The sequence below is a fragment of the Petaurus breviceps genome, unplaced genomic scaffold (assembly GCF_028583685.1).
Source record: "Petaurus breviceps papuanus isolate PSGF00001 unplaced genomic scaffold, PetGlider_PUasm1.0 103, whole genome shotgun sequence".
Taxonomy (NCBI): Eukaryota; Metazoa; Chordata; class Mammalia; order Diprotodontia; family Petauridae; genus Petaurus; species Petaurus breviceps.
Window position 1 is genome coordinate 3,326,547 of NW_027185588.1, and position 12,100 is coordinate 3,338,646.

General features: G+C 44.1%; 1 protein-coding gene across 6 annotated transcripts in view; it reads left to right on the forward strand.

Moving 5' to 3' along the window:
* The first annotated feature begins 11,654 nt into the window (after positions 1 to 11,654).
* Positions 11,655 to 12,100, forward strand: part of ADAMTS10 (ADAM metallopeptidase with thrombospondin type 1 motif 10) — a 36,044-nt gene continuing 35,598 nt past the window's right edge. For 5 of the 6 annotated variants that reach the window (XM_069095997.1, XM_069096396.1, XM_069096231.1 and 2 more), the window contains exon 1: positions 11,656 to 11,876. The gene's annotated coding sequence lies outside the window, so the exon portion shown is untranslated. Of the gene's footprint in view, positions 11,877 to 12,100 lie in introns of all 6 variants that reach the window. The other variant, XM_069096317.1, reaches the window with a different exon arrangement.

Sequence of the window (12,100 nt, forward strand, 5' to 3'; positions counted from 1 at the left end):
TACCTCCTCGAAGGCCACTTCCTTCAGCCAATTGGCTCCTAGTTGGAGAAAAAGCTTTTGCAAAACTTGACCAGGCTTAATCTACAGCTGGTCCACAGTCACCAGCCCAGGCTGAAACCCTCTTTATAGCAGTTACTGATGGAATTTTCCAGCACTCCCTGGAGACCCACTAGAGACCAGGTTCTGAAGGACCTTCCCACTGGGACCCAACTCATCCTGAAATCACAGAATGTTGGGGCTGAAAGGTACTTTAGGGATCCTCCAGTCTATTCCCAGACCTTTCCTTTTTGTAGAAGAGGAAACTGAAGAAGGTCAGAGAAGGTGAAGAAGCTCTTGTCTAAGGTTACAGAGCAAGGCCAGGGAGAGCCAGGATCAGGTCTAGGGCTCTCCACTATGGTGGCTGCCCAGGAGTCTTCTTCAATCACTCTGATTTCAGGGGGTCTGAAAATTTGGTTTTTGAAATGACACATTTTATTTTAACTATCCTCTAACTGAAATTTAGCATTTCCTTAAATTATTTAAAAACCTTATTCTGCGAAGGGGCCTATACACTTCACCAAACTGCCAAGAGGTCCAGGGCACAAAAACACTTAATCCATTTTCTAACAGGATCAAAGATGTTGACCTAAAAGTGATCTTGGAAATCATCTACTCCAACCACTGCATTTTTCAGAGAAAGAAACTGAGGCTGCCAGAGCTTGTGACAATAAGCAGCAAACAGATCTGAACTCATGTGCCAGGATTCCAAATCCCACAATCTCTTTAGTTCATCCACACTACCCGCTAGGCAATATGGGGCATCCCTCCTTACCTTGTCCCAGCTATAAGCCCATACCATCCCTTGGGCTGCTCCAGATTCCTGATGGCCCAGTATGAACAAGCTTCATCTTCCCTTGATTTTCCTAACACTATTTGGAACATTTTTCAGTTGCATTTGAGTCTTCATGACCCCATCTGGGATTTTCTTGACAAAGACACTGGAGTGGTTTGCCATTTCCTTCTCTAGCTCATTTTTCAGATGAGGAAACTGAGGCAAACAGAGTGAAATGATTTGTCCAGGGTCACACAGCTAGTAAGTGTCTGAGGTAGGAACTCAGGGACTGAACTCAAGAACCCACCACCTAGCTACCTCTAATGTCTCCATTCAGTTCAGTTCTTCACTGAGTTTGTCCCATACTGAAATGGCTCAGAGTATAAATGCGTAGTTCCATGGGAGGGGTCCTAGATCTGCAGATCATGGGGCTCCCCTGGTCACCCTTGTTTGTTACAGGGTAGATAAGGTCCCTCATTGCCACCACCACTCCAATTTGATTCATTCATTGAATTCTTTATTAAGCAGCTCAATTTATTCAGTAATTGCCATGTGCCTAGCACATAGTTTATGCAGGGGATTGGGAATACAAAGATAAAACAAATCTGTTCTCCCAGAACTTAGGGTCTGAGGTAGAATTAAGAGAGGGAGAAGGGATGTGTATAAAGAGAAATATGATAAAAAGTCTGTTCAGTTTTAATTCAATAAACTTCTACGAAGTTCTTACTGTGTACAAGATAAGAAACTTTCAGGCCTAGAGGAAAGAGAGCTGGCCTTGGAATCAAGATGACCTGTCTCTGACATGTGCTAACTGTGTGACTGAGGACAAGTCACATAACCTCTGTGCCTCAGTTTCCCCATCTGTAAAATGAAGAGACTGGATTCAAAGATCCCTTCTAGTTTTATATCTTTGACCCCATGGGTGACCCTGGATTAGTCACATAACCTTTCAATGCTCTAACAACCTTGAGGTTCCACCTTATACCCAGCAAACTGAGAAGTTCTTTGATGACCAAAGATGGGAATAGGCAAGATCAGAAAGGTGGTGGAAAGATAGGCACACTCCTGCATTCTTGGTGGAGCTATGAATTATATTATTATAATATCATATATTATTTATTATTATATTTTATATAATATTATATTAACCGGCTTAGAAAGAAATTGGGAATTAAACAAATAAATGACTAAAATGTTTGACCCAAAGATTCCAATACTAAGCATATACCCCAAAAGGTCATTGATAAGAAGAGAATCCCTGTATATACCCAAATATTTCTAGTAGCACTTTTTGTGGGAGCAAAGAACTAGAACAAAGTAGATGACTGTCTTTGGGGAAATGGTTAAACAAATTGTGGTGCATGGATATGATGAGACACTGTGGATATCATTAGATACTAGCTGTGTGATCCTGGATGAGTCACTTAACCTCTGTCTGCAAAATGTCTCTGTCTGCATCTGAAAAATCGGACTAACAATAGCTCCTTCTTCCCAGGGCTGTTGTGAGGATCAAATGAAAAAACATTTGTGTTTTGCTTTGTTTTTGGAGGGTAATTGGGGTTAAGTGACTTGCCCAAGGTCACACAGCTAGTAAACTGTGTCAAGTGTCTGAGGCCGGATTTGAACTCAGGTCCTCCTGACTCCAGGGCCAGTGCTCTATTTACTGCACTACCCAGCCACCCCATGAAATAACATTTGTAAATCACTTAGTACGGTGCCTATATTTATATTATATTTATATAGTAGGTACTATATAAATGTGAGCTGTGATTAGCATGATTGTGATGATGATGATGATGATGATGATGATGATGATGATGATGGGCAGCTGGGTGGCTCAGTGGACAGACTGCTGGGCCTGGAGTCAGGAAGACTCATCTTACAGAGTTCTGGACTCAGACACTTATTAGCTATATGACCCTAGCTATATAACCCTGTTTGCCTCAGTTTCCTCATCTGTAAAGTGAACTGGAGAAGAAAACGGCAAACTACTTCAGTATCTCTTCCAAGAAAACTCCAAATGGGGTCATAAAGAGTTGGACTCAACTGAAAAACGACTGAACTGATGATGACGATGATGATGATAACTATGCAGTAAAAAAAGACAAATATGATGAATACAGAAAAGCCTGAAAAGACTTATGTGAACTGATGCAAAGGGAAGGAAGCAGAGTCCCAAAAGAAAGACATGAGAAGATACCTTCCTCCATTCCTTTGTAGAGGCAAGTGGTCCATGGCTATGGAACATCAGATATGTTTTCAGATTTTTTTGAATGGATTGATTGGTTGATTATGCTGAATTTTTTTCTATTCTATTTCTTTAAAAAAATTCTTTGTAGTTCTCTGTTTTATGGGAAGAAGAAGAGAGAGATTAAGGGGAAATTTTTTTATTTTTTTTTTTAAAGCAATTGGGGTTAAATAACTTGCTCAAGATTACATGGACAGTTATTTCTGGGTGTGGCACAAAGTATCAGAGCCCAGATTCGATCCCAGGTCATCCCAACTCTGGAGCCAGTGCTCTTACTCACTGTGCCGCCCCTTAAGGGGAAATTTTCTCCATAACCCCATTTGGGATTTCCTTGGCAAAGATACTGGAGTGGTTTGCCTTTTCTTTCCCCAATTCATTTTACAGATGGGGTAACTGAGGCAAACAGGATTGAGTAACTTGACTAGGGTAGAATAGCTAGTAAGTGTCTGAGGCTGGATTTGAACTCAGGAAGATGATGAGTCTTCCTGACTCCAAGACAGGCACTTTATCCACTGTACCATCTAGCTTCTCAAGGGGAGGAATTTCCAGTGGGCATTTTAAGTAATATAAAACCAAAAGATAACAAAAATTTATCTTTAAAAAAAAAGTGAGTTGCAAATCATCACTGGTGGAAGAAGTTTTGAGTTTCTGCACTGGGAATTCCCCACTGATGAAGTCACAAGTACGGGAGGGAAAACAACATTGCCCAGGAGACTCTATTGGACTGTGGGAGAGAATGAAGGATCAAAAACCACAGCAACGGCAACCAAAAGGAACACAAAAGACCTAAGTGAAAGTCCCCATCTTCAAAGAGCTAACATCCTTTTGGGGGATGGGGTGGAGGTACATAACACGTACAGAAATAAATACAAAGTTGTTTGAGGAAGAAGAAAGCAATAGCTATTTGGAAGGGTACAGAAAGCTTCCCACAGGAAACAGCACCTGAGGCAAGCCTTGAAGGAGATGGAGATGAAGAGTGAGTGCATTCCAGGCACAAGAGAGGGCCTGTGACATCATAGAGATGGAACGTTGGGTTTGGGGTAGAACTAGTGGTCCAGTTTGGCTGGAATATAAAGTGTGCTCAGGAAAGAAATGGGAAATAAGAATGGGAAAGGTATTTAGAATAAGATTGTAGAGGGCTTTAAATGCCAGGTTGAGAAATTTGAATTTTGGAGCCACTGAAGATGTTTGAGCAGAGAAATGGTCCAGCAGTAAGAGGAAGAGACCAAGGATGCAAGAGAGTTTTTGATAAAGGATGTAGGGGAAGGATGTTAAACAGAATCAAGAAAACTAAACAACTAAAGTAATATAAGTGGAAATATCAATAAAAGAAGTTAATCTCTAAGTAACAGAAATCCTGAGAAGGTCCTGCTGAAGAGATAATGATACAGACAGTGCAACTACTGGGTCCTTGTATATGTTGTAAGAAAAGGACATTTCTCCATAGGATACTTTATCTTGGTGGTTTTTCTTTGCCACAAGAAAGAGCTCCATCTGGGGAAGTTGGGTGGTAAATGATCCACACAACAACAAAAACATCAATAAATGATTTTTCTAAAAAGATACAGTAGAACAAGGTCCCAGAGGACACGATGGGAAAGGGGAGAGCAGAAGATAAGGAATGGAGGGAGTGGGTGGTGGAGCCAAACTCAGTGAGAACGGGAGAGAAGGCAGGGTTAAGGAGTTTTCCAAATATAATGACAACCTGGAAAGTCCTGAGAAGAAAGATCACTGGATCTAGCAGTTATGAGTAATCTTGGAGACAGTGGTTCCAATGAATGAGTAGGATCGGAATCCAAGTTACAAGGAGTTGAGAAATGAGTGGGAGGCAAAGAAAGAGATGCAACAAGTATAAGCAGCTTTCCAGGTGTTTGTCAGCGAAAAAGGAAAGACATAGGACCTCAGCCTGAGGACAGGGCAGGGTCAAGTGAAATGGGGAGAACTGAAAGCATTTGCAGGCACAGAGAAGGAGGCAATTGGTGGGGAGAGGTGGTGTTTGAAGTGATGAGCTCCCAGCTGAGACATGGGATCAGGGGTATAAGGACAAGGGTTGGTCTTGACTAACCTCTTCCTCAGAGACTAAGACAAAGAAGTAGAAAATAGGGGATCACATAGAATGGTTTTGAGGTATGGAGTAGGGAAAAGGGGAAGCACATGATGGATATTTGACTTTCTCAGTAAAGAAAGAGACGTGCCACTCTACTGAGAGGGAGAACTATGAGGCTTGGAGAGAGAAATTTTGGGATAGACATTGGAGGAGAAGGGTGTGTGATAGGGGGTCACGTAGGAAAGAATAAAATGATAGCTTTTACAATAGTGAGCACCCAGTTGGAATCAGGTACCATGGGTTTGTGATGGATCCATTTAGTACAAGCTACATGACTTCCTTCATCTTTTAGTAGTATGGGCACAGGATGGAAAAGGGAACATGGTGGTGGTCATCCATGTCAAGGTATGGCAAGGCATTAGCAGTGAGAAGGCAAAGGTTTTGGTTGTAGAAGCCATATTTTAAGGACATTGACCATCTAAACAGAATCCAGAAGAAGGACAAGATAATGAAAGGTCTTTGAGTATTGATTGAAGGACCTCTCTGCAACTTTTGACACTGTTGATCACTCTCTCCTCCTTAATACTCTCTTCTGTCTAGGTTTTTGAAACACGAATCCTTCCTGGTTTTCCTCAACCTATCTGACCACTCATTCTCTGTCTTCTTTCCTAGATTCTCCTCCAGATCATGCCCTCTAACTATTGGCATCCCTCAGAGTTCTGTCCTTTAGTACCTCTATACAATTTCACTTGGTGAGTTCATCAGCTCCCATGGATTTAATGACCTCTATGCTCACGATTCTCAAAGCTACCTACCCTGCCCCAACCTCTGCTGACCTCCAGTCTCACATCTCCAAATGCCTCTCAAACATCTCAAACCAGATGTTCAGTAGACATCTTAGATTCAATATGTCCAAAATAGAGCTCATTATCTTTCCCCCTACACCCTTCCTTACCCTGTTACTGGAGAAGGCAACACCATCCTCCCAGTCCCTCAGACTCACAACCTAGGAGGCCTCCTGGATTCCTTACCATCTCTCACCACCCCCTTCTTCAATCTATTGCCAAGGCCAACCAGTTTTACCTCTGCAACATCTCTCAAACATGCCCCCTTCTCTCCTTTACCACAACTACCATTCTAATGCAGGCCCTCATGCCTGGATTATCATAATAGCCTGCTGGTGGGTCCATCTGCCTCAGTCTCTCCCCACTCCAGTCCATCCTCTAGCCACTAAAGTGATTTTCCTAAATTGCAGGTCCGATCATGTCACACACACCCCAACTCAACAAATTCCATTGGCTTCCTGTTGCCTCCAGGAGCAAATACAAAATGCTGTATTTGGCATTCAAGGCCTTTCATAACTTAGCCTCCTACCCTTCCAGTATTCTTACATCTTACTCCCTGCCATGTAGCCTTTAATCCAGTGAAACTGCCTTCCTGGCTGTTCCACAAATAATAACCCTCCATCTCTCAACTCTAAGCATTTTCTCTGGATGTCCCCCATACCTGGAACTCTCTTCCCTCCTCTCTTCTACCTACTCATCTCCCTGGCTTAAGTCCCAACTAAAATCCTTCCCCAACCCCTCTTAATTCCAGTACTTAACTCTGTTAATTATTTCCTATTTATCCTGAATATATCTTGCTTTGTATATATTTGTTTGCATGTAGTCTCACCCGTTAGATTGTAAGCTCCTTGAGGGCAAGAACTGTCTTTTGCCTCTTTTGTGTCCCTAGGTCTTAGCATAGTACCTGGCATATAGTAAATGCTTAATAAATGTTTATTGATTGAAGGAATGGAGAATGTTTAGAAAACATTGGAAAAAAAACTGGAAAAGAAAAGAGTTAGGTCAGCATCAATAACTGTCTTCAAATAATTGAAAGCATCTCTCAAGGAAAACAGTTTTCACTAATTCTGCTGGGCCTCAGCAGGCAGAACAAGGAACAGTGAGTGAAAATTACAGAGATGCAGATTTAGGGAGAGGTAAGGGAAAACTACCTAATAATCAAAGCTGTTCAAAAGTGGAATGGACTGCCTTGGGAAGTACTGGGTTCCCTCTCAAAGAAGGCCTTCGATCCAAGGCTGGATGAGCATATGTTTGGGACATTGTAGAAGGATCCATGTTCAGGCATAGGGTTGGACCCACCCTGGACTAGATGGTCTCCAGGCTCTCTTCCAACTCTGAGGTTCAAACAACTAACCAACATTATGGGACCTGGTGCAATATCTTCCCTTTGAAAGGCTGAAGAAGATGAGAAGGTATTAGTCCCCTGACTCTTGGCAGTCCATTGGACAGCACCAGAAGCAGTAGATAATAGAAAAGCAATGATGTCCTGCCACTGGCAGTAAAAACAGCATGGAGACATTGAACTTGGCAGCAAGGCCTAGCCTGCAGGCAGCAATTTTGATAACACTCAGGAAGGTAATGGAGAAGACAATGATACCCTAGCTTCTGAGTCTTAACTGGCTTGGGGGCAGCAGTGAGAGCTTCAGCTAGCTGCATGCAGACTACAGAATCAGCCACAGAGATCACTGACCAAGTGATGCTGGGGTTAAAGACTAGACCATCCTTATGAGTGGCTGAGGAATGGAGTGAAGGGCCAGCTTAGGAGCTGAGGAAGGTGCTGAACTTGGAGGCCAGCTTATTGCAAGACATCACTATGTATTCTATACAAATAGAAGAGGCTGGAACAGAGAAGGTTGTGATATAGATACTGAACTCCTCCAGAAAAGAGGGAGAATATTCTACCTCCTCACCTCTGCTTCTTGGAACCCCCTGGAAATTTTCAAGGGTTGGCTGACTTGCTGCCTCCTTCAAGAGACCTGTCCTAATACCCTTCCCCTCACCCCTCCTTGATGAGCTTCTCTGAGGTAACCCACCTTCCCCGGGGGTTATGCTTCTCTGTTAATCAATCAGTTAACCAACAAGCATTTGTGAAGTACCTACTATGTGCCCAAATGTGAACAAGGTGTATTATTCCCATCTCTTTTTCATGTGTGTGTTTTTCTATCTACAGTACTTAACACATAATAGGCACTTAATACATGCTTGTTGATAAATCAGTCTGGTTGCTGAGAGATGACTGCCAGAAGGATCTGTACTGGGGGATAGAAGAAGATGGGGGTGAAGCTCAAAAGTGGATAGGTTGCTGAGTGATGGTGGCAGAGGAAGGTTTGGGAAGTGGCAGGAAGGAGTAGCTAGTCTGTCAGCTCCTCCTCCTGCCCCATGGGTGAGGGGGCATGAGAGAAGAAGTCTCACCTACTTGATGATGGAGAGGAAAGTCAAGGGTCTTCTGGAGGGAGTCAGGCTTCCGTGAACAAAAGAATATGGAAAGATCATAGGATTCTAGATCTAGAGCTGAAGGGGCCTCAGAGGCCATCTAGGACAACCCTCCCATTTTACAGGTGAGGAAATTGAGGCCCAAGAAAGCTAAGCAACTGGCTCAAGATAATGCAGGCTATAAGTGGGACAAAGGCAGAAGAGGAAAAGGGGAGTTGGTTCACTAGGGTGGGTTCCAGACTGCACAACAGAAGAAAAGGTCAGAGATCCCTGAAGGCCTGGGTTATTTTATATTTGTCATTGTATTCTTGGTGCTTAACACAATTCACTGCCTGGCTAGTAGCAAGTGCTTATTGATAATGTTGGCTGGCAGAAGAGCACAGGGTCAAAGAAGGAAATGGGGTTCAGGTAGTTGGTGGAGTAAGAGGATAAGGCTGTTTGCATCAGCAATGAGCAACTTGGAATCATAGTAATCAAGAGAGGAGGAGTTGGGGTGGCTAGGTAGCTCAGTGAATAGAGCACTGGCCCTGGAGTCAGGAGGACCTGAGTTCAAATCCGATCTCAGACACTTAACACTTACTAGCCGTGTGACCTTGGGCAAGTCACTTAACCCCAACTGTCCCTCCAAAAAGCAAAAAAAAAAAAAGAGAGAGAGAGAAGAGTTGAGAGTCGACATAGTCTTGGGGAGTGGGTGGGGGGGTGGCATCTGCCTAGTCTATCTCCAAACATGGAGTGGGGGTCAAGTGGAGGCAATAGGGAAATGAGGTCAGCAGAAGGTGCCCCATCACTCACCTCACATGACCTCTAGTCCAGGGGTGGGGAACCTGTGACCTCGAGGCAGCAGGCTGCCCACTTCTGCTCTAGTCAGACTTTCTGTAGGAAACCCTAGTGATGAAGGAAAGCTGCCAGCTCCTGCAGGAGCTCCTGGCTCCTGATTCCTCCAATTCAATTCAACAAACATCTTTAGAACCTACTAGTGCCAAGCACTGTACTAAGAGCTGGAAATACAACTACAAAAATAGTACCTTCCCTCAAGGAGTTTACATTTCACCAGGGCCATTCAAGAATGTCGTTGAGTAGTTTCAGTCCAGTCTGACTCTTCATGACCCCATCTGAGGTTTTCTTCGCAAAGATACTGGAGCGGTTTACACTTTCCTTTTCCAGCTCATTTTACATATGAGGAAACTGAGGCAAACAAGGTTAAGTGACTTCCCCAAGGTCACCCAGCTAGGGAGGGTCTGTAGCAGGATTTGAACCCAGGTCTGCCTGACTCCAGGCCCAGCTTTCTATCCACTGCACCACCTAGCTGCCATGTTCTAGTGGATACAAGATTAAATTTAAAGAATATACAAAGGTAGGGGGTTGACAATAACAGCAAGGACCCAGCATCAGTGGAATGGTGGAATGTCAGGGTATAAGGTATAGGAAGCCTGGAAAGGTGGACAGGTGGGCCAGGTTTCAAAGGGGCTTTGAAACCAAAGGGAGGACTTTGTGTTTGATCCTGGAGGTGATAGGGAGTCACTGGCATTTATTGATCGGGACGTGATCAAACAGCTTTAGGGGTCCCAGAGGACCCTGAGACTTCGTGGGCACAATGCAAATTATACAAATGCAGGTTGGTACCTTCCCTGCAATTTAGAGAGTTGTTTAGAGTAGAAGTGTCAAACTCAAGGCCCTCAGAGTACCACAAACCAGATTAAAATATAATTGGGAGGGGTGGCGAGGTGGCGCAGTGAACAGAGTACCGGCCCTGGAGTCAGGAGTCAGAACTGAATTCAAATGTGATCTCAGACACTTAACACTTACTAGCCATGTGACTTTGGGCAAGTCACTTAACCCCAATTGCCCTCCAAAAAAAAAAGCAAAAAAAACATAATTGGGAGATACTTAACAAAATAAAAATATAACATAGATAATGGTAATATCTGTTGCTCATTATTGTTCAGGCTGTCAAACTGTTTATGACCCCAGGACCATACTGTCCATGGGGTTTTCTTGGCAAGGATGCTTCAGTGGTTTACCATTTTCTTCTCCAGTGTATTAAGGCAAACACAAGTTAAATGACTTGCCCAAGGTCACACAGCTACAGTGTTTCCCCGATAATAAGACACTGTCTTATTAATTTTTTGGACAGAAAAACACCAGAGGGCTTATTTTCAGGGGAGGGCTTATTTTAATGAACATTGACAGCAATTTTAATAAACAGATAAATGTGAACAAAAAAATGTACCTTTATTCAATAAGCAAATCACTGGGGAAGAACAGGATGACACACTCACTGCTATAGCTCTGATTGGATGCAGCTCGAAGCGCGGCGTGCGTTTCACGGGGGGGGGGGGAAGGGTGCATACAGGGGGTACCGTAATGTAGCGTGTAGTGCAGGGGATCACCTTCACTACAGTAGCAATCTCAATAGGGCTTATTTTCGGGGGAGGGCTTATTTTAGAGGAATCTTACACAGTAAGGGGAGGGCTTATTTTCGGGATAGGTCTTATTATTGGGGAAACATGGTAGTAAGTATCTGATACCAGACTTGAACACAGATCTTCCCCACTCCAGGTCTAGTGCTCTATCCTCTGCACCATCTAGCTGTTGGTTTCTGGCTTTCTGATTCACCATGCAGCCCTCAGCATTGTTAAGTTCCTATTAGAGCTGGATGCCCTGTGACACACAGCCAGTAGGTTTCAGAAGCAGAATTTGAACCCATATCTTCTGACTTTGAGACCAGCTCTCTAGATGCTATATCATGCAAACTCTCCTATACAAAGTGATTTCATGAGGGGCAAAGAGAACTGTAACAAGTAAGGTGGTGGGATCTCAAATCATGAAAACCCTTGGGGAGAACAGAAGTGGCCTTGAAAGAAATTTAGGGATTTTAGGAAGCAGAAGTGAGAAGGGAGAGCCGATCAGGCATGGGGCATAGACTGTACCTAGGCAGGAAGGCAGGAGGTGGAATGTTTTAGGGATCCTGTGTCTAGACCAAAAGCACAAAGCCCTGTGTCCGAGCTGGAAACTAGGATGGGCCCTGGGTTTGGGATGAGGTTTGGCATTGGGGTGGAGCCTGGGATTAGGAATGGAGCTGGTTCTGAGATTAGGATTAGGCCCAAGGCTGTTGGTGAGACCTTTTTGGGTCTCCCTGCACCCCAGTAGCAGTTAGCACTTCTCCAGTCCCCAAATCACTTTTGTCTGTATTTCTTATCTCTGTGCCTGTGGTTCCACTCCCCAGAACAGTAAACTTGAAGGAAAGGCGGGGGTAGGGGGTGGTATCTCCAGCAGGAGGCCTGACACTCATTAGGAGGCCCTCGATAAAAGCTTTGTGGAATTGAAATCCCAGGATTAGACCTGGGGCCCGGCCTAATTTGGGGCACTTTCTGCCCTGGCCTTGGGGCAGCAGCCCGAACATCTGGCCAGACTGAGAAGCTTTGGCAGCTGGAGCTGGGGCCCAGACTCCCCAGCTCCCCCCAGGACAAAGGCAAACAGACTATTTCAATGGTTAGACAGAAGAGGGGAGAATGAGGGGAGAGGAAAGGGAAAAATGGAGGGAAGGAAGGCTGTACCAGGGGGAGGTCAGGAGGGAGCTGAGCAGGCGGGGTTTCTGGCTGTGTGGGGTTTGGGTTTTTTGGTTTGTTTTTGTTTTTTTTTAAATAACACTGGCAAAATTTCTCAGGAAGCTCTCTCTCTCTCTCTCTCTCTCTCTCTCTCTCTCTCTCTCTCTC